Here is a 23401-nt window from a genome sequence, read left to right on the forward strand (position 1 = left end):
TGGTATAAGGTGAAATCTCAGGGTTGTTTTGATTTGCATTTCCCTAATGACTAGTGAAGTTGAGCATTTTTTAAGATGCTTCTCAGCCATCTGAAGTTCTTTGGGTGAAAATTCTTTGTTTACCTCTGTACCCATTTTTATTTGGGGTTATTTGATTGAGAAACCAGTAGTTTTTATTTTTGCTTGTTAAAACTAGCTTTGTGACCCAGAATGCCATCTGTTTAGAGATGATTCCATGGACAGCTAAGGATAAAATGTATTATATTTCTATTGGATATAACACTCTGTAGATATTGGCTTGATTCATTTGATCTATAGTTTAGTTTCACTCTGAGGTTTCAGTTTGGATGGCTTTTTGAAACTGAGAATGGTGTATTGAAGCACTCACAGTCATTCTATCAGGACCTGTCAGACCCTTTATGTCCATTTGTTTTGATAAAACTGGGCGCCCCAAAATTTGGTGCACATATATTTAATTGTTTCATCTTCTTAATGGATTTTTCTCTTTTACTAATGTGCAGTAGCTTATTTATGTCTTGTGACTAATTTTCATCTTAAGTCTTCTTTTCACATATCAAAAAAGTTATGCTAGTGTGTTTGGGGCTTCCATTCAATTGCTTGACTTCCTAACTTTGACTCAGGTTTTGTTCATCTTTACAGACTTATAGACAACGAAATTTAAATCTTGTTTTTAAATCCAATAAAATCATTGGTAAGTTGAGGCCATTTACATTTATAGTGATTATTGAAAGAGGCTTACAAATTCCTTTGATTTATTTATATTTTTAGGTTACATGCATTTTCCCCTATTCTTACTGGGATTTTTATTGCTTACTGTTTTGTACATGGTGGATTCCTTCCTAGCTGTTCTGTAGTAATCTGTTTCTCTATCATATGTATTTTTTCCTATTCTCCTGTGACTGAGATTGCTTTTCTTCTTCTGATTATACAGTATTCATGCAAGTATTTTCTGAAATGATAATTTGTGCTTGTCTTGAAATATACTTATTTTATCACCAATTGAAAAAGATAGTTTTGCTGAATTTAGCAGTTTTGGTCAGCAATGATTTGGCTTCAGATCATTTTATATATATTATTCTATGCTTTCCTGGTTTTTAGAGCTGCTTTTAGAGGTGTAATATCTGATGTTTTTCCAATGTGCTCATCTTTGTAACTGAGTTGAAATCTTTCTATTACAGCTTTTGCATGTGATGGTATACATGATGGTGTGTGCATGTGTGTGTGTATGTGTGTGTGTATGTGTGTGTGTGTGTGTGTGTGTGTGTGTGTGTAGGAGCCAGAGAATAGCCTCAGTTGCTTCTCAGGAGCTGTACTCTTTGTTTTTTTTAAAGACAGGATCTCTCATTGGCCTGGAGCTTCCTGATTAGCTCAGGTTGACTCTCCAGTGAGCCCATGAGATAGACTAGTTTTTGCCTCCGCAGGGCTGAGGGATGACAACATTTGAATTATATTTGTCTTGTCCTTTTCTTTTTTTTCTTTTTTTTCTTTGATATATTTTTATTTACATTTCAAATGATTTCCCCCTTTCTAGACCCCCACTCCCCGAAAGTCCCATAAGCCCCCTTCCCTCCCCCTGTTCTCCCACCCACCCCTTCCCACTTCCCTGTTCTGGTTTTGCCCTATACTGCTACACTGAGTCTTTCCAGAACAAGGGGCCACTTCTCCATTCTTCTTGTACCTCATTTGATGTGTGGATTATGTTTTGGGTATTCCAGTTTTCTAGGTTAATATCCACTTATTAGTGAGTGCATACCATGATTGATCTTTTGAGACTGGGTTACCTCACTTATTAGCATGTTCTCCAGCTCCATTCATTTGCCTAAGAATTTCATGAATTCATTGTTTCTAATGGCTGAACAGTACTCCATTGTGTATATATAACACATTTTTTTTGCATCCATTCTTCTGTTGAGAGATACATGGGTTCTTTCCAGCTTCTGGCTATTATAAATAGGGCTGGAATGAACATAATGGAGCATGCATCCTTATTACATGCTGGGGAATGTAACCTCTGGGTATATGCCCAGGAGTGGTATAGCAGGATCTTCTGGAAGTGAGGTGCCTAGTTTTCTGAGGAACTGCTAGGCTGATTTCCAGAGTGGTTGTATCAGTTTGGAATCCCACCAGCAGTGGAAGAGTGTTCCTCTTTCTCCACACCCTCCAACACCTGCTGTCTCCTGAATTTTTACTCTTAGCCATTCTGACTGGTGTAAGGTGAAATCTCAGGGTTGTTTTGATTTGCATTTCTCTAATGACTAATGAAATTGAGCATTTTTTAGAATGCTTCTCCGCCATCCAAAGTTCTTCGGGTGAAAATTCTTTGTTTAACTCTGTACCCCATTTTTTAATAGGGCTATTTGGTTTTCTGGGGTCTAACTTCTTGAGTTCTTTGTATATATTGGATATTAGCCCTCTATCTGATGTAGGGTTGGTGAAGATCTTTTCCCAATTTGTTGGTTGCCGATTTGTCCTTTTGATGATGTCCTTTGCCTTACAGAAAGTTTGCAATTTTATGAGGTCCCATTTGTCAATTCTTGATCTTAGAGCATAAGCTATTGGTGTTCTGTTCAGAAACTTTCCCCCTGTACTGATGTCCTCAAGGGTCTTCCCTAGTTTCCTTTCTATTAGCTTCAGAGTGTCTGACTTTATGTGGAGGTCCTTGATCCATTTGGATTTGAGCTTAGTACAAGGAGACAAAGATGGATCAACTTGCATTCGTCTGCATGCTGACCTCCAGTTGAACCAGCACCATTTGTTGAAAAGGCTAGCTTTTTTTCCATCAGTCCTTCAAAGAAGACCTAACACCAATACTCTTCAAACTATTCCACAAAATAGAAACAGAAGGAACACTACCCAATTCCTTCTACGAAGCCACAATTACGCTGATACCAAAACCACACAAAGATCCAACAAAAAAAGAGAACTTCAGACCAATTTCCCTTAGGAACATCGATGCAAAAATACTCAATACTCAATAAAATTCTTGCCAACCGAATCCAAGAGCACATAAAAACAGTCATCCACCATGATCAAATAGGCTTTATCCCAGGGATGCAGGGTTGGTTCAATATACGGAAATCCATCAATGCAATCCACTACATAAACAAACTCAAAGAAAAAAACCACATGGTCATTTCATTGGATGCTGAAAAAGCATTTGACAAAATTCAGCATCCTTTCATCCTTAAAGTCTTGGAAAGAACTGGAATTCAAGGCCCATACCTAAACATACTAAAAGCAATATACACCAAACTGGTAGCCAGCATCAAACTAAATGGAGAGAAACTTGAAGCAGTCCCACTGAAATCAGGGACTAGACAAGGCTGCCCCCTTTCTCCTTATCTTTTCAATATTGTAGCTCGGGCAATTAGACAACATAAAAATGGTGGTGACAAGGATGTGTAGAGATTCAGGAAGAGGGAATCCAGTAGAAGAGGATGAGTTAAGAGGCTTATGGAAGACCAGAGCAACAGGAGTAGAAAAGAGTAGATATGGCATTTAGTCAAGAGGGCATAACTCCCAAAGAGTTTCTTCCTCATATAGCTCTTGGTTTGACTCATTGTTCTAGAATCTCTTTGGAGTATACTAGGAAAAGTGATAGTGATAATGTCACATGAGTTACACTTTTAAAAGATTTCTCTGGTTGCATTAAGAAGAGTCAGGTACAGTGGCAGCATAAGACTGTAGAAAGACTATGTCAAGAGCTGCATGAAATTCTCAGCAATAGATGGTTCTTATTTGGATCAACATAACATGAAGAGACAGCCAGATAAGTGAAGACTTTCATAAGTCCTATAATAAAGTATGGGGCAAGGTAGAAGATTCTGCATATGGCATTGGTGTAAGTGAAAGAGGTATTACACATGGTACTAGACAAAGATGCTGATATCTGGGATGGAAAAGGCAAGGTTTATATATAAATATCATTAGTTAAGAGGTACCCATTTGAGTTAAGGTACTGTCATAAGAGGTATAGCCACAAATGCTTTGATCTGGCTCCCTTAGGGGACAGAGGCTAATATCTTTCTCCTTCACTGGTCTGAGTGTAGTTTCTAGTAAACAGGATATGAGAATAGTGATTGGGTAGGATACAGGAAGTTAGAATCCAGCATGACTGAAGCTTCCATCTTCAATGTACTCTCCCTCCACTTGACTCAATAAATCATCTAAGGTGACAGGAGAAAGAGATGCTAAGTGATGATGTGTCAAGATGTTCAATCAGCCCTTGAAGTTCTAGCTGGTAAAGATCTGATGCCTGAAAACAACCATCTGAGTGTGAGCTTAGAATCTGGTTGTTTCCAGACATGGCTTGAGATGATTGGTGACTTCAACCCTTTATCACACCATGATGACAGTCTTAAGAGATACCTTGAACAAGAATCACCAGCTAATCCACTTCTGGACTCCTAATGGAAATTATGAGATAGTACATATTATACCTTTAAGGATTATATAAATTGTTACACAACAATCAAGACCAAATGTAGATGTCTTAGGAATTATGCTGGTAAAGGTTGTCTCAGCATCATCTAGACATTTAGTCAAATCTCTCCTGAAAATTTGATCAAAACATGTCATATGTAAGAGCATACTTAGCAATGATACTGTGGACTGATTCATCTTAAAGTATATAATATATTATTGCCAATGAGAAATGCTGCTCAGTTCTTAACCTTCTGGTACTAGAGTCAGCTCTGTTCCAATAGGAACCAATACACTGTGTTTTTAATCACTGTAGCCACTCAGCAGCAAGCACATGTTCCTGATGGTGGGCATATAAACTGAACTTGGTCAGGGTCCTCCAAGACCTTTTTGTCTCATTGCATAGTCAGATAATGTTATTGTTACCACAAAATAAGGTTCAGTAAAAACCCTCTGGAATTATCTAGACTCCTGCCTCATATTTCTATAGATCAAAGAACTGAGGCCAATATGGAGACCCGGAGCCACTTGAAGGCCATAATGAATAAAGTTTAGAATATATCAGGGCTGGAATGAGACTGAGTGCCACCACTCAGGTCACTTTTAAGGAGGCATTCCCACGGCAGTGCTCTTTGCATGACCCTGAGAACCAGTGTCAATTTTTATATCCTTGCTCTTAAAGGCTGGAGCTTAACCTACGCTTATATTAATTTCTAAGCCTTAACATGATCCTGATTCTGGCTGTATCCCAGTTCCCTGACCTCATGATTCCTACACTTGCCTACACTTTCTTCATGAGCTTTGCTACATGTTTCTTCTTTTAAAATGTTTTCCTTTTTCCAATTAATTTTATGGGAATTTTCCAAGGTAAGATATACAACACCCAGGAGGTACAAAATCAGATGTCAGTCACATGGAAGACTCTGGCTGAGGTTTCTGCTTCTCCAAGGGTCCTCAGTTTGGACCTTCAATAGTGCATCTTAGCAAACCTTAGCTTCTAGCAGTAATAGTCCAACTTGTTTCTGGTGATCCTAGAAAATGAACAGGGAGTCTCAGAATGAATGGACACAGTGAGCTGTGCACGATGTTTCTCTTTAGCCCCTTTTCAGATAGGACAAGTGCTTCTTAGTGGGTGTCATGCTCAAGGTCATATAGATTCATAGTGTAGACCTGACCTGAAAACTAGTCCTTTCCTCTGGATCATAACTACCTTAGTTAGCTTTGGGTCACTGTAAAGAATACTCTATACTGGCACTATGTAAAGACAAGAGGTTTATATAGATCACCATTATGATGACTGGGCTATCTCAAGAGCATAGTTCTGGTTAGGGGCAATGTAGTCTTGGCTATGTTCCAACACATCAGAAGACAGAAAGGCATTGACTATATGTAGAACCGTATTAAAAAAAGGGATACAGAGCTAAACAAAGAATTCTCACCTGAAGAACTTCAGATGGCTGAGAAGCATCTTTAAAAAATGCTCAACATCGTTAGTTATTAGGGAAATGAAAATCAAAACAACCCTGAAATTTTACCTTACACCAGTCAGAATGGCCAAGATTAAAAACTCAGGAGACTGGAGGTGTTGGCGAGGATGTGAAGAAAGAGGAACACTCCTCCACTGCTGGTGGGGTTGCAAATTGGTACAACAACTCTGGAAATCAGTCTGGCAGTTCCTCAGAAAACTGGGCAGGTCACTTCCGGAGGATCCTGATATATACCGCTCCTGGGCATATACCCAGAGGATTCCCCAGCAGGTAATAAGGATACTTGCTCCACTATGTTCATAGCATCCCTATTTATAATAGCCAGAATATCCCTCAACAGAAGAATAGATGCAAAAAATGTGGTATATATAAACAATGGAGTACTATTCAGCCATTAAAAACAATGAATTCATGAAATTCTTAGACAAATGGATGGAGCTGGAGAACATCATACTAAGTGAGGTAACCCAGTCTCAAAAGATCAATCATGGTATGCACTGATAAGTGGATATTAGCCTAGAAACTTGGGATACCCAAGACATAATCCATATATCAAATGATGTCCAAGAAGAATGCAGGAGTAGCCCCTGGTTCTGGAAATGCTCAGTGCAGCAGTATAGGGCAATACCAGAACAGGGAAGTGGGAATGGGTGGATGGGGGAATAGGGGGAGGGAAGAGGGCTTATGAGACTTTTGGAGAGTAGGGAGTCAGAAAAGGGGAAATCAGTTGAAATGCAAATAAGAAATATATCGAATAAAAAATACATAAAAAAGAAAACAGGGAACCAGGTTTGTATACTCTGTCATAGATCACCACCCAGTTGTAGTCCTACTTTCATCTTAAGATAGTAGAGATCAATCCAGTAAGATTGTAGTAACCTTTCCCTGTGGGTAGCTCTTGGAGCTTCAAGCATCTCAGCATGCCTACATGGGAGGAACAGTTTTTAAGTACACGAACCTTGGTGTTGCAAACCATATTGAAACCATGGAGACATTTGCCCCCAGAGCTGTCACTTTTGGCACTGAATTCTATAGAAAAAATAAAACCCTTTGTGTGGGGGTAGCAAGGAATCTTTCAACGAGGCAGTAAGTCTAATGTGGAATAGCAATGGGTGGATAGAATGACAAAGGACAAGACGAAGGAAGTATCTGTGGAGTAGGGTACCAAGGCCTCTCAGCACATAGCCAGGAGTGTATAGCTAGATCATAGGGAAGATCTTCCTTTAGTGTGGTGAGGATTCTCCACCCTGATTTCCATTTGGTTATTCCATTTGGCATCCCAGCAACCGTGAAGTTTGCTTTAAGTTTCATTTTGAAAATCAAGTCACTTTATGAAAAAAGAAGGGGAGTGTAAAAATAATCAGAACTGACCCCTGCCACATATGCCCCTTGTTTTCATTCTTCTTCTGGTCAGTATTGTGCAGGGCATGTCAGCTAACAAGAGCACTGGACACTTCCCTCTGACCTTCCCAGCCCTGGATTGGTGGCCAGGAGAAGTGCTCAGGCTGCCTGCCCATGACATTACCTCACTAACCTTACCCTTGGGTATGGGCAAACACCCCACAACAGAAACAATGGGAAAACCATGTGTGCCACATTTTAAAAAATCAACATGAATGCAATATGCTTCCTAAGTAGTTGGTTAATAATCCAATTCTGTTTTTTTTTAAAGTGGTAAAAGTCAAAGATCAGAACCAACTGATTGATGATTATCCTGGCCTAGCTAAACATTATCAGTGTATTTGGTCAGAAGCGCGATGTCCTGCTCTGTTTTCTACCACTTACCGATTCTTGCAGGAAACAGACATCTGGTTGTTACCATGCAGAAGAATGATTAGATTAGCCAGGTGGGATTATATTGGTTGAAATAGGGTGGAGGGAAAGGCCACTGGGTAACACGCCAAGGAGACATTTTTGACCCTGAGTGAAGTAGAAATTAACTTCCTTTCCTGTAAAACTCTCAGTTCCCCTGGCAACAGTAAATTTAGCCCACAAACTATTTGAGAATTAACCAAGTTGACACACATAATTACACTTGGCAGAGCACGGACACAGCGCATGTCCATTTTCTTTCACTCTGCTCTTTGAACTCCATCTAAGTTGGGATTGTCCAGTTGAATTGTCTGAAAGGAGGACATGGGTACAAATGGTTTGTTTTGGAGATAGTCCCAGAAAGCAGGAATGGAGAGAGAGAGAGAGAGAGAGAGAGAGAGAGAGAGAGAGAGAGAGAGAGAGACAGAGAGACAGAGAGAGAGACAGAGAGACAGAGACAGAGACACACAGAGAGAGAGGTGACACAGAGAGAGAGAGATGAGGCAGTGAACAGGAGGAAGCAGCAGGAGACTGTCAGATGGAGGAAGCAAGATGGACACCATGACGTCTTGATATCATTAGGCATCTGGGACATGTGGAAGGTGCTTTTTAAATCACCCTTCTGAGAGCAGACATCTGATGTCTTGTTTACCAAGTGAGAGTCACCCCAGGGTGCCATCTGCTCTCTCCCCTTCACACAAGCACACATCTCATTCTGTTCTGGCCTATGCATCAAAAACAGGAAACAGGATATGAAAGTGCTTTGCTGTTCAGTTACTGCCACAACTATTCACTAAACCTGTGGGTGGATTTAGATATAGGCCATGAAGGTCTGACACATGGAGCCAGAATTGGGTGCTGCATGTGATGTAAGACAGGTTTCACAAGCAATGTCTAGTGTCCCTGGTCCCTGGGAAGCTGGGGGCTAAGTTGCTTCTTGTCTAGGTGCCTTTGCCTCTCGTGCTGGAAGCATCATTTGTAACGTGGAAGGTAACTGTAGGTCTGTGGCACAGAGAGTTCAAAAGATGCTGGGCCTGTTTCCTTAGCCTCCGCAGCTGTAGCTCTGACAGTATCAGGAGGCACTGGTTTGCTACCACCCCGGTGTTTACCTTCAAAGCCAGATCCACTCAGGTGAAAGCTTTCTTTAAGCCTTACTCCATGCTATATGGTCAGCTCAGCATCTGTATCATCTTGTAGCTGTGTAAAAGTACAGTTTCCCCCACCAGGGTCAGAGCTGAAGTTTAGTCAGACCCTTCATGCACCTGCATGGTGTTTGAAGCACTGCTCTATTGCACCAAGTTGGATCTTATCCCCATGGTGACAGTGGACAGAGGTCCTCTGCCAGCAGATGTATGTCTTCTTGTCGTAGCATCTTTAGGACTACACTTCATCCTGCTGAGCAGCCTTCAGCATTTCTCTCTGTTCACACCTCTGCCCTGGAAAGACCAAAGCTTGTTGTGTGTTTATGGCCTTTCCTGAAGTCTGTTGGAGGCAGCACACACTTCAGTATTCTGAAAGTCCAATACCATTCACTCTTTTATACCTACAATTCTGCATATCTTATGGGCACCAGGGAGACAACCCCTGCTCCAGGGAGCTTCAGTTTGTACCCCTGGATTCTCCAAGTAGCTCCACTCTGATGATGAAGAATTTTCATTTCTTTTTTTTAAATTTGATATATTCTTTATTTACATTTCAAGTGAGGATCCCTTTCCTGGATCCCCCATCCCTGGAAGTCCCACAAGCCCTCTTCTTTCCCCCTGTTCCCCAATCCACCCCTTCCCACTTCCCTGTGCTGGTATTCCCCTACACTGCTGCACTGAGGTTTTCCAGGACCAGGGGCCACTCTTTCCTACTTCTTGGGCACCATTTGATATGTGCATTGTGTCTTGGGTATTCCAAGCTTCTAGGCTAATATCCATTTATCAGTAAGTGCATACCATGTGTGTTCTTTTGAGACTGTGTTGCCTCACTTAGGATGATGTTCTCCAGTTCCATCCATTTGTCTAAGAATTTCATGGATTCATTGTTTCTAATGGCTGAATAGTATTCCATTGTGTATATATACCACATTTTTTGCATCCATTCTTCTGTTGAGGGATACCTGGGTTCTTTCCAGCTTCTAGGTATTATAAATAGGGCTGCTATGAACATAGTGGAGCATGTATCCTTATTACATGCTGGGGAATCCTCTGGGTATATGCCCAGGAGTGGTATAGTGGGGTCCTCTGGAAGTATCATTCCCAGTTTTCTGAGGAACCGCCAGACTGACTTCCAGAGTGGTAGTACCAGTTTGCTACCCCACCAACAGGGGAGGAGTGTTCCTCTTTATCCACATCCTTATCACCCCCTGTTTTCTCCTGAGTTCTTGATCTTAGCCATTCTGACTGGTGTGAGGTGAAATCTCAGGGTTGTTTTGATTTGCATTTCCCTGATGACTAAGGATGTTGAACATTTCTTTAGGTGCTTCTCAGCCAATTGATATCCCTCAGGTGAAAATTTTTTGTTTAGCTCTGTACCCCATTTTTAAGGGGGATATTTGACTCTCTGGAGTCTACCTTCTTGAGTTCTTTGTATATCTTGGATATAAGCCCTCTGTCGGATGTAGTGTTGGTAAAGATCTTTTCCCAATTTGTTGGTTGCCGTTTTGTCCTTTTGACAACGTCCTTTGCCTTACAGAAACTTTGTAGTTTTATGAGGTCCCATTTGTCAATTCTTGATCTTAGAGCATAAGCTATTGGTGTTCTGTTGAGGAAATTTTCCCCTGTACCCATAACCTCAAGGGTCTCCCCCAGTTTCTTTTCTATTAGTTTCAGTGTGTCTGGTTTTATGTAGAGGTTCTTGATCCACTTGGACTTGAGCTTAGTATAAGGAGATAAGAATGGATCAATTTGCATTCTTTTGCATGCTGACCTCAAGTTGAACCAGCACCATTTGTTGAAGAGGCTATCTTTTTTCCACTGGATGGTTGTAGCTTCTTTATCATTTTTACAGACTTTCCTGCATGCATCTTACTGTTGGACCAGGATGCTGGGTCCTCTGCCTCCAGATGCATGCATTCTTGCCATAGCATCTTTAGGACTACACAATCACAGGCTGTGATTGAGGGCTTCATACCAATCCAGAAAAGGGCTGATGTTTCTGTCCTACCAGTAACTTTCCCCTGGGCCCATTGTAAAAGGTTCCCATGAAGCTTCTTCAGTGGTGAACAGCCCACAACATCTGGCTGGGATGCTTTCTACCATCCCTACAACAGCGTGTGACACATAAAGGGCTGTTGGAACATTTGTGACACTTAAATTTTACTAAGAAATCTTGCACACTCTCCCTGGGCCTTGTTTCTGGTTTCTGTCACTCAAACGCCTACCAGGAACAACTTAACAGAGGAAGAACTGCCCGAGGTCTTTCCCTCAGCAACTGTTACTGCTTTTTGCCCTGTGAGGCACAGAGTCAATGCTCTTCCCCCAATGTCTTGTTATGTCTCACTCGCTCACCACAATGCAAACAGTGATTATAAGAACATGCATGTTCGGAGCCCTAACCACTCATGTTGATTAGCTCGTTAAATCCGCATGATCGTCTAGTGGGATACATCCTGTTCCTATACTATTTTACAGTCAAGGAAACTCAGTAATACGGTGTGAGATGTCCCACTGCTGCACTTAGTGGGACTGGAACCTGGTCCTACTGAAGCACCACACAGGTGATTTGCTTTGCAACCACTTTCAAGGGTGAACATGGATTTGGCCATAATTCCTCCCTTCCACTTCCTTCTTCTGGCTTCCTTCCCTACCTTCCTTCTCCTTTCCTTCCTTCTCTGCCGTCCTTTTCTTCTTTTCCTCCTTTCCTCCTTTCCTCTCTCCCTCCTCTCTCCCTTCTTTTCTTCCGTTCTTCCTTTCTTCTTTCCTTCCTTCCTTCCTTCCTTCCTTCCTTCCTTCCTTCCTTCCTTCCTTCCTTCCTTCTTGTCTTTCTGTTTTTCTTTCTTTCCCACTCATTCTTTATCAGTCATTCACTGCACTGACCAAGGATCCATACTAGCACCCTGAGGTGCTTGGCCACTTCATAGAACCCCCTACTGCCTGACTAAATTCCCCAACTATCTCTTGAGCATTTTTTTGTGTGCTCATTTCTTTAGTTGTGGTGGTGAAGATATAGTTCTTCCCCCCAGAGATTTCCCTCTGATGTCCAAGGTGGAAGTACAAACCAGAAATTGTGATAGGCAGAGGTAGGTGCTAGGAATAGGTCTCCTGCACACTCTCTCAGGGCCTCATCTTCCTACCTTGTAAAACAGGCAACTTGTTTCTCCCTTTCTTTTCTGTTCTCACTCTCCTGTGCACTGTATTTTCAAAATGAAAAGTTAGAACGAACTGTACTGGGCCTTCCAGCTTGTATTCACACCGACACAGAGCACTTGTGTTCCGCATTGTCTGCCTTCCAGAATCTTTTATTAAATAAGAGGGGAAAGTCTTTAAAAATTTATATTTTAAGGTTTAACATCCGACAAAGTAATAAAGGCCCCTGCGCAAACAAATTTCATCTGAAATTACAGAGTTCTCCGTGTCAGTGCAGCAGGGGATGCCTCCCAGATACACTCTGTGCCCTATAAGACTGAATAATAAATAACATTGAGAGAGGTGGTAAATATTTATATGAGGCAGTAAAGTTTGATTCACTCATAAAAGAGTTTGAGGAAGAGAAAATTAAAAAGTATTGACATATGCATAAAAGAGAGATAAAATAAACATTAAGAGAATCAAATGAAATGTTAATAGTACTTTTTTTTTTCTGGGACTGGAGATTGTATATGAAATTTATTTTCTTTTTCTTATTTTCATGTGACCCCCAAAATATTCTGCAGTGAGAATGTGCCACTTATAAATCTAGAAAACAGGCATTACTTAGAGAAATTCTTGGTGATGTGCAGGGTCTTTTTCATTGGTACTGGTGGGCTCTTGTTTGCCATCAGTTTCCCTGGGGAATTTGGAATCACCTGGTGTGAAGTACTGTCAATTTTAAAGTTAAAACTGAAGCAACTTTTTTGAGGAGGACTCCTAGTATGGTTAGCAGCACTTTCACCAGCAAGGTGATCTGGGGAGTACTCTAATCCAGCTTTCTGCACAGGAAACTTTGCCTAGCACAGCAGTTCTAAGGTACAGCAATAAAACACCAGAACCAGCAGTGAGTTCGCGCTCATCACACTGGTCCAGAACTCTACTGCGCTGTGTGCTGAACTCCTCAGATGTTAATTTATTTTACTAGTTATGACCAGGTTAGCAAGCCAAGAGAAAGGATTCAGAAAAACTGGGGCTTCACCATCCTAAACTCTGGGCACAAGTTTCCAAACTGCAAAACTAGTTTGTGTCTCCTTGGATGCATCCCAGGGTGAGGTGGGATTATGTAAGTGAACTCAATTCCCTCAGCACTTCACTAATCCATTCAGTAAACACTGTTGCACATTTAATTTAATACTTATTTGATTTGATTTGACTTGATTTGATACCAAGGGGGGAAAAACAGGGCCTGAGGAAGTCTAAATTTGTTCTTTCCCATGATGAGATACCCCGAACCCTCTAGAGGTCCAATTCTCTGACTTGAGATCCATCTTATCCCAGTTGGCCGTGCTGGGATTCCACGGTTATTCTGTAAATTTCTCCAAGGAAGATGTAGCCACAGAGACATTTTAAAGGCCTTTCAGTCCCGAGACTCAAGCATGCATGAAAAGTCTTCAAAATAAATCAGTTTGACCTGAATCTGAACATATTTTTGTTTCATAACTGTTCCCTAGACAAGACAGAATAATTACTTGCAGCAAGTTACATTTTATTAGATATTATAAGTAATCGAGAGATGATTTAAAATATGCCAGGAGTTGTAGGTAGGTTATATGAAAATATTGTGTTGTTTTATATGTAAAGAACTTGAACATCCCCAGAGTTTGGCCTGATAGGACTATTCTTAGACCTAGTCTTCCCAGAATACCCCTTCTCCCCTTGGATACTGAAGAACAACTTAACTATATTAGCATAGAAGCAAGTTCAACTATAATTTCATATGCACTTTTCTATAATTTTAGAGATGATTTTATAGTTATGCATAATGTGATATTACTTTGAACATGCTCAATTCCTTACTACTGCTAGGACTGTAGGGTAAGATTTTAAGTCTTTTCCCTCACACCGGATGCTACCTCACACGGTAGAATTTCCATATGGTGTTTGCTTGGTCCAAAAGAAACTTAGGACAAATGGCTAATTGTGAGGCCTATTAGCATGTAAAAGCATATACTGGCCTCCAGGGTCTCTCAACATCTCAAATACTTGTTTTATATTCCATGGCATCCTGGTTCTCACTCAAAGCCCTAATCTAAACTTCTCCCTGTGGACTCCCCTTCACTCAGTTTCTCATTCCTATATAACCCATTTTTTATTGGATATTTTATTTATATTTCAAATGTTATCCCCTTTTCCTGGTTTCCTTTCTGGGAATCCCCTATCTCATCCTCCCTACTCCTGCTTTATTAAAATTATTTATTTTATGTATGTGAGTATGCTGTCACTGAAAAACACACACACCAGAATAAGGTGTCAGATCCCATTACAGACGGCTGTGAGTCAGTATAAGGTTACTGGGAATTGAACTCAGGAACTCTGGAAGAGCAGTCAGTGCTCTTCACTGCTGAGCCATTTGACCTCTACTTGCCATGCAACTCTCTCTCTCTCTCTCTCTCTCTCTCTCTCTCTCTCTCTCTCACACACACACACACACACAGACACACATTCTCTCTCTCATTTTCTCTCTCCTCTTTTCTTCCCTGATCTCCTCCCCCTCTCTTTCCTCTCATGTCCCAGTTCAGTATACAGTCTATGTTGAGTTTACTCCTATGTGTCCCTACTCTAGATTCTTCCAGATGCCTATGGATGTACTCTCCCCCATATCTACAATAAAAGTCTTTCCCTCAACCATTCCTTAGAGAGGCCATGCCCTCAATTTCCACAGTGTAACCAAGTGAATGCTTGTTTTGCCCCAACATTTATGTTCAAATCAAATCCTCAGTGAGACAACCTCCAGAAGTTGGGGGTTTGTTTAAAGTGTTATTAGATCGTGGATCCTCCTCATGAATAGAATTGGTACCCTTATAACAGACTTTAGAAGGATGCTCATTCTTTCCACCATGTGCTGATACAGCAAGAGAGACACCATTAACAAACCAGGAGGGTAGACCTTTATGAGATACCCAATTGCTTAATTTTAGGTTTCCTAGGCTCTAGATCCATGAGAAAGCAATTACTGTTTTTATTTTCCTTTAAATAAGTTGCCTCTCTATGGTTTCTGTGTTATAGTAGCCTGAACAAATTAAGACAGGCACTATTTCCTGATTCAGTTTTGGCCAGTTCCACTCTGAGCTTAACTTAACCTTCCTCACCTGCCTACACTTAACTGCCTTTCCCATTTTCCACCTTCACTTAGTGTTTTGTGTTTGAATTACTTGTTTACCACCCCTTTCCCAGATCTTGAACCCAAATGGTGGAAAAGAGATAAATCTCACTCCCAGCCCAGGGTCTCTGCTATTGAATTCCTTCAAGCTGCTTTCTGAACATATGCAAGGCTAGGGCCAGAGATCATAGACTGTTTCTCACACCCCATCTTGACCTCTGCATCCCTTGCCTTCTCTCACAGAGCCTGGAAGGCCAAATACCTTATTTCCCAGCTTCTCTTGCAGTCAATACTAGGTGAGCACTCCTTGTTGGATTTCAGTGGCTATTGCGTCTAGCCTAAAATGCATCTGTGAATGAAAGAGCACTGTCTTAAGAAAACCATGTCTTTTTGTTCTGCCTCTTCATTTCTGTCTATAATGTTGATATTCTGAACACAGTGTGTACACAACAGTCACCTTGTGGCCACCAGGTCCTAAGTAGAACAAGAAAAGCCCATACAATGGGATGTCATTCTCAGAAGTGATAGAGTCTGGGCCCTCCTGGCACCCCTGAGCTTTTACTCTGGTCCTCTGCTACTTACCACTAGGAATGCTTATATTGGGACATAGATAAATTCTGCTTGTTTTCACCATTATGGTCTGGTTTCTGCTGTGGGTAGTGGGTCCCACATGTAAATGGTACTCTGAAAGGTTGAGGGACCTTGTGATAAAGGATGTCAGGAGGGCATCAACCTGGATTTGAACCAAGTCAAAAACTAATATTCATAGCATCTAGGGATTTGTAATCCAGGGAAGGATATGGCTGGCTAAAGAAAGCATAATTGAGCACTGGAAACATCGACCCACATTCCTCACAGTGTCCCAGTGTTCCTTTTATAAACATGTTGCAATGTACTGTGCATACAGAATGTATTAATTTCCTTACTTAGTTAAGTAATAACAGCAGAAATGAAGTAAGTGCTGGCTTGTGTGGCCACAATATGATCAAATATGTCCTGAGACAGTTTTATACAAATGCAGCATTTGTTCCCTTTCTGCCCTTTGTAGTGTTAGGAGTGCTTAGACATCACGGGCAGTATTGATTCGTAGCTCAGCACAAATACAGATGGGATGTGTCATCCTCTAAGGAAATATCATTTGAGAAAATAGATCAATACAGTTAATTATTCACATTAAAGGAACCCATACTAATGTGCTGGAATAATTGTTTATTGCAAGCAAATGAATATAAAGGTTACATGGCTTGGTCCAAGAGTGCCAGGCTGAGACAATTTTTCATTTGAGTCTCTTCTATAGAGACTCTTCATGCACTAATTCTATGAAGAGCAAAGCCATAATGATGTTGATTTAACCTTGTTGCATAGTTGTTTTGTGAACTATTTAAAAGGAAAAAGAGAACACAAAATTCTCTGAACACTACTAGACAACTGATGTTATAGAAATATGCATACAACATTAAGATAATCTTTATGGAAGTGTTCACACAAGCTGAAAGAGGAAATACTCTGAAGATCCAATGGATGTGGTCAGGAAATTTTCATGAGCAGGGTGCTACTAGGTGAACAACATTTGACTTGGGAAGATATCCTCCTTGGCAAGGCAAATGCAGGCTCTATCCATCTTCAGCCCTGGAAACACCATCGCTCACTTCTTTGGGATTTTGCCTGGAAGTCATCATGGTATTGTCCAGGAAGTGTCTTTATTCTAGGGACAAATAAGGAATTCTCTCAAAAAGGATATAGAAGGACATCAGGACATGTTATCAGCAGGGAATGGTCTAGTGGCAGAGCTTTTTCAAATAGACTCCTCTCATTTCAGTCCTGAGAGGTGAGGCTACTGTTGACAATGAAATTGTGCCTGTCACCATCATGAGGACATAAACTATCTCTGTAAACATGGTGGTGTCCAGGACATTGAACATACTCAACAGACATATAGAGCTACAGAGGCAGCATTGATGACCATGCTTTGAACTTGAACTAGAGCAGACTGGCATTCTGTCCCTCTCCTGTCATTTGTTACGTTTTGTGTCCTTGGCCATGTAGTCTCCCTCTCAGGGTGCTGCTACTTCAGATTTGGCTCTGAGCCACAGGAAGAACCAAAGCAGATGTGACAAGTCTCCTCACCTCACATTCCAGGTTCAAATAGCTGTGATCTCATAGTATGTTCTTTACTGTAACAGCACGCATTGCTCTGAGGCATCCTTCCTGGTAGCTGGAGTGGGGAAGACCTTGAATGGATCAAGTCATCAGATGGTGGTCATACAGCCTCCCATCCTGCCTACCAGCTCTCTGAGTGTGAGTCTACAGCCAGAGCCCCTCTGGGAAGGGAGTAAGGGCAGAGTTCTTTTAGTTGAGTCCTTAGGAAACTGAGCATGGATTCCTCCCCATGTACAAAGATCTGCAAGGAAAGAGGAAATGGGATGCAGCTCTACTGGGCGTATTACAGATAGCAACTGAAAATGGCAGTTTCCAGGCAACATGTTTGGCTAGGAAACGTCCTGAATCTTCCGTGGCCACTCTATATTAATAGGGAGGACTGGACATGAGCAGGGATCACCAAGGTACATTAGATAATTATTCTCCTGGCTGTCAGTTTTGGGGGAAAGAGATGCCAGGAGATGCTAGAAGTAGGAATGAGTGCAGATTAAATGAGACTTGTCTGCCACAGAGGCTATCAAAATATCCAGAAGGTACAAAGTTGTGACACAGATCTAATTTTCACTGACACTGTGTACTACATTTGTTAAAAACAATAGTCATCACCACTACCACCACCACCATCACCACCACCACAACAACAACAACAACAAAATGTCTGTTAAATGAAGAAGCAAGTTGTAGTGTTTGCCAATTCTCAGGTGTCACAAAAAATATGATTGTTGGATTTTCAGGAATTTTGCGAACTGCATATCATATTGACATTCTGCCAACAATGTCATGCCAACATTAGCCTTCAAATAAGGTATGGCCTCAGCTGCTTCATGATGCTTGACATTTTAAGTGATGATCATGTGTAGCATCACCTGTCATATGCTGTGAGCATTTTGAGCAAGCTGTCCACTAGCCAAAGTGCATGGCATACTCAGAACTGAGTGTCACTACTCAGTCTTAAGAGTGGGAAACAGAGGGCTTAACACACCAAGGGGATACCAGGGTTAGGTTTGAGTGAACTCCTCTGGCTTCAGAGCCCAGAGCCTGTAACCAGTGCCTTGGAGCATTCTTAGAGAGGTGCAGGACAGTTTTGGGAAGAACTCCCTTTCTCCTTCCATGAACAGAGAAGTAGAAAAGTGTCATAAGAACTGCCTGGATTTCATGTTGTACCATCCAGGATATAGCCTCGAAATGGAAACTTGTAGTTCTTTGGAAAGTTAGTTATAGCAAATGTTTTGCTGGGGCACACAAGTGAAAGGATGTCTTGCTAAAGCAAACAAGTGAAAGAGTGTTTTCCTGAAGCAGACACAGGTGAAGCAATGTTTGGATATCAAAAACACATGAAAGGACGCTTGATGAAGGATTATAAATATGGCCCCCAGACAGTAGGAGACAAGCACTGAGCATTGGTTTGTTTTGCTCCACCTTGCTATTCTTTGCTAAAGACACTCATGTATTGGTTCACCTTACATACCATTGTTGAGCTCAGCTTGTGATAACTTCCACCTTGAGGGAAACTTCCAAGAACTGCTTAAGAGGTTCCTGCAGCAGCTTGCCACGTCAGCAGCCGCGCCCCAGGCCTATTGGTGAGCCTGCTGATTTCTTCAGGATTGAGCTACAGCTTCCTGATGTCTGCTTGCTAAGCTGTAGCTGCTGGCTCATGTCTTGGTGTCTGATCGCCTAGAGGACTGGTCTGGAGCTGCTAAGTCATATTTGGTGTTTGCTACGAGACTGAACTGCTGCCCAAGATCAATTAAGCTCACCCCCACAGAACTATTGCTGAACAGGTACACTTCTCCTATATCCTAATAACTTTTCTCTTCCACAACCTCTGCTGGGTGGTGGGCTAGAGAAAAGTTTGAACCCTTATTAATAGTAGGTTGCAAAAATTTTATGCCTACATTGCCATAACTCATCCCCTAAACAATACGGTGTGCTTGCACAATCAGTTTGACCTTTTGGAGTCTCCATGATCTCATTTGTGAAATGCAATGAAAACAAGGCTCACCTTTCACAGCAGCCAGCTATGGAAACTGACTGCAGATTGAATGAATAAAGGTAGCTAGCTAGGTATCTTCAGCAAGCTAGGGCTCCCAGTCTCCTCTGCTGATGACGTCTGCTTCCTGTGATGGTGCAAGAGTTTACTGGAGGATCAAATGATACTCTAGACAGGACCTAATCTAAAAAATATGAGGGGACGGGAATTCAGGCCAGGAGACAGAGCAGGCTTCTTTCAAGTTCACATTGAAGTATATCCCCAGTTATGTTGAGAATATCTCTTATAGGTTGTCCATCCTCTCTATGCTCCCTGATGTTACTTTTACTCTTAATGCTTATAGATGACTCCTCACTTACTTCTAAAAACTTCCAGAAGGGGCCAACAGTCTTCCAAGGACCCATCCTTCCTCCATGTCTTTCTCCCACTCCTACATGAGTACACATTTCAGTGTCACAGACCACAGCTCTCTAGCTAAAGTCTCACATTCAGTATGATGCCTGGTCAGATGCCTGGGTGAGGAGGTTGTGAACTTTTATTTTTTACTCTCTCTCTCTCTCTCTCTCTCTCTCTATATATATATATATATATATATATATATATATATATATATATGTATATATATATGTATATATACATATATGTATATGTATATACATGTGTGTGTGTGTGTGTGTAATCTACTGTCTAGCTATCATCTAAATATCATATATCTGTCTGGCTGTCTCTCTATCCATGTCTCTGTCTCTATGTCTGTCTATTTGTATGCATGTGTACAAGTGTCCCATCCCATGAGTATGAAGGTCAACGGACAACATGTGGGAGTTGGTTTTCTTCTTCCATAATGTGGGTTGTGGCCCAAGGCTCATGGCTCTTATATGCCTAGGCTGTTTCCACTGTGCATCTGCCAGTCATATTGGAAGCCTTCCCTAAGCCCCAGCATAATGCTGTTGCTTAGAGTCAGTGTCTCTGACTTAGAGGCTCAGACTTTTGAGGTGGGTCAATTCTAAGCCACACCGTCTCTGACTGTTCAGCTGCATGGTGCTTATTCATCTGAAGTTTGACCTTTATTTGATAACCAGAATAAATACAAGCACATGCACATTTTTCACGAAGAATGGCCTAACCTATTGTAGACACTGTTATTGCTACTATTGTTATTTTGAGTTTTGTGAATGAGGGTCTTATTATGTAATTCTGTCTATCTGTGTCTATCAATAATTTAGGCCAATTATGATTTCTATGCCCCCTACTTTCATATTTCAAGCAGGTAGTAGTAGTCTGTCTTGCAGATATTATCTTTACCTGGCGTGACTTGAAGATTTTTGCTTCTCAATTTGTATAGCACAGATTGAACCCTTGAGACCCCTTCTCTGCAAGGCTTTGGCAAAGCTGTCAGTATTGCTGTCTGGCTAGTCCCATACCTAAAAAGTATCAGTTCTCAGGAGGTCTGGATAGTCTGTCGAAAGGAAACTTTAAGGCAGTCCCATGGTTCTACAGAAGCTTATGGTTACCAGTGGTATGCTAGCTAGTTTTATGTCAACCTGACAAAGCTATTTGCTATCTGGGAAGAGGGTACCCTGACTGAGAAAATATCCACAGCAAATTTACCTGTAAGCAAGCCTGTAATGCATTTGCTTAATTGACAATAGGTATGGGAGGTCCTAGCCTATTGTTGGTGATGCCAACCTATGAGCAGGTGGCTCTGGGATGAATGATAAAGTAAGCCAAGCAAGCTACTGGTAGCAATGCTGCAAGCAGCACCCCGGTCATAGCCTCCCCTTTACTTCCTTGTTCCTTCCCTGCTTGAATTCCTGCCCTGATTCCTTCCAGTGCTGGACTGTTACCTGAAAATGTAAGATGACTGATATAGTAATAGAAACAGTAACTAAGACAATGGGAAAGGACTCATCCTATCTGAGTAGGAAGACACCAAGTCTGGCATTACCGTACAGAGAGTTTTTCTAATGAACACCAACTTTCCATAGGTCTTGGCATGTGTATTGCCAAGGACTGGAGATAGAGGGATGGAGTTGTGAAGGAGACTAGAGGGGTCTTTTCAATTCAGGAGCAAGTGCAGACAGAGAACTGGCTATGTGAGCGGGCCAAAGAACACCAGTAGCCTCCAGTCTCTTCTCATACATTCTTTTGAGAACAAAGGTATTGTCACCTTAGTTTGAGTCTGGCACATTCCTTCTCTGAGGTTTCTATTTTACTCTGTAAAACATAGTTTCTTCTAAGGTTGATGTGATGGACATGCTCCCAAATGATGCCTAAGGGTGCTGTTCTGTAACTCCAAACTCAAGCATGCTGGAGTAGTAGTGACAAATGGTTACTGCTTAAATCTTGCTTCCCTTTCAAAATTCATGTTGAAACTCAATTCACAGCATGTCAGTACTGGAAAGTGTGTCTCTGTGGAAGTGACTGAATCGGGGACATTGTGAATGGAACCAGGTGGACTTATGAAAAGGCTTGAGAGAGGGCGTTCAACTCCTTTACCTTGTATGAAAACATAGCCCCCACCCCATTCTGGAGGTCACAGAATTCCAGGAGACATCATAGAAACAGGACAGAAAATCTGCCATGCCTTTTCCTGCCCACCATTTAGAATTGTCGGAAATAAATTCATGTTCTTATAAGTTACTCAGACTATGGTATTTGGTCATAGCAGCGCAGAGAGAATAAGTGAAGCTCCTTTTATCCTCCCTCAACTACTTGACCTCACCTTGAGGAAGATAACTACAAGGCAGCAGTTATCCTTTCCTCGGGTTATCCATTTAGACGTGTGGCAATAAGCTGTGCTTACAGAGGTATTACCAGAATTGAATAGGAGAGTGTGTAGAACCATTGTAGAGTACTCTGGGACTTGACTGGCTCTCTTCAATCTACTTCCTATTTGTCAGATGTTGAGTTGGATGATAAAGCTTGAAGAACAAAGAAAGATTTCACGATATTGGCCTAGTCTAGAGTACCTCTCACATTAGGCTTGAAGAAGGTCCCCGTGGTTCTAATTTAAAACAGGTGTTGGGATGATTTGAATACACTTCTAGGGTACTTTTTAGGACTTCAGTCTTGTATACTTGGTAGCAGCCTTAGTTATTCTTTATCAAGGTGTCATAAGTAATGGTGTTAGTCATCTTGTTTTATGTGAAGAGATGATGTGTGTGGCCCACTATCAAACTGTAAAAGGTGACAAAGTCAAGATACTGTCTGTAGACCCTGAATTTGTGTATATCCTCCCATGTTGCCAATGGCAATGGGTCTGGCTGTGTCAACCTTCAGTCCTTTGGGGGCTGATGCTTATAGTTTATAGGGTCCTGAGGCTGGCCTAGTTCATTAGGCTACAACTTGTAAGCCTTCTCCCATGACTCCCCAGAGGCACTGGAGATAAAGAGAACTTGAAGGAATCACTGTTCTCCTTCTCAGCATCTGTTGGTGTGCTGTGAAAAATGACCCATGGGAAGGGTGTCAGGACCCTGCAAATATTCTTTGCCTACCTTGGTTCTTGTAATTCTATTGCACTTCATAAAGTAAGCCATATCCCCTTTAATTTGTGTCTATCCCTGGGGCATGGGGGTTGTAAAAAGGAGACTCTGAGGATACCAAGCACAGGGGCTTCCCTAGAACACTGAGCACAGTGTTTCCTTTCTTCTAGTAATCATAAACAAAAGCAGTTCTCTCTTCTACTTCCCTCTTTCTAGTTTTTTTTTTTTTACAGATTGTATCATATTTTTTTATTGAAAAGGGAAGTAAAAATACTTTATGATAAAATTAAAGATTTACATGGAAAATATTTCAGATAAACATGTTAATATTGACAATTTTCATGGAAAATTAAGGAGTAAAGTGGTAAACATGTAAAACATTGCTAAATTAATTGAAATTTGGGATAGAAACATGATAGAATTGAAGATTTACATGGAAAATATTTCTGATAGCATTGTAGAAAAATGTAGAAAAACATGTTAGAATTAAAGATTATCATGGAAAATTTTATATAGATATAATAATGGTAGGCATAAAAGTATTCCTAAGTTGATTAAAAATAGAATAATAAAGATTTTCTGATAAATTC

The sequence above is a fragment of the Apodemus sylvaticus genome, chromosome 17 (genome assembly GCF_947179515.1).
Source record: "Apodemus sylvaticus chromosome 17, mApoSyl1.1, whole genome shotgun sequence".
In the NCBI taxonomy this organism is placed as follows: Eukaryota; Metazoa; Chordata; class Mammalia; order Rodentia; family Muridae; genus Apodemus; species Apodemus sylvaticus.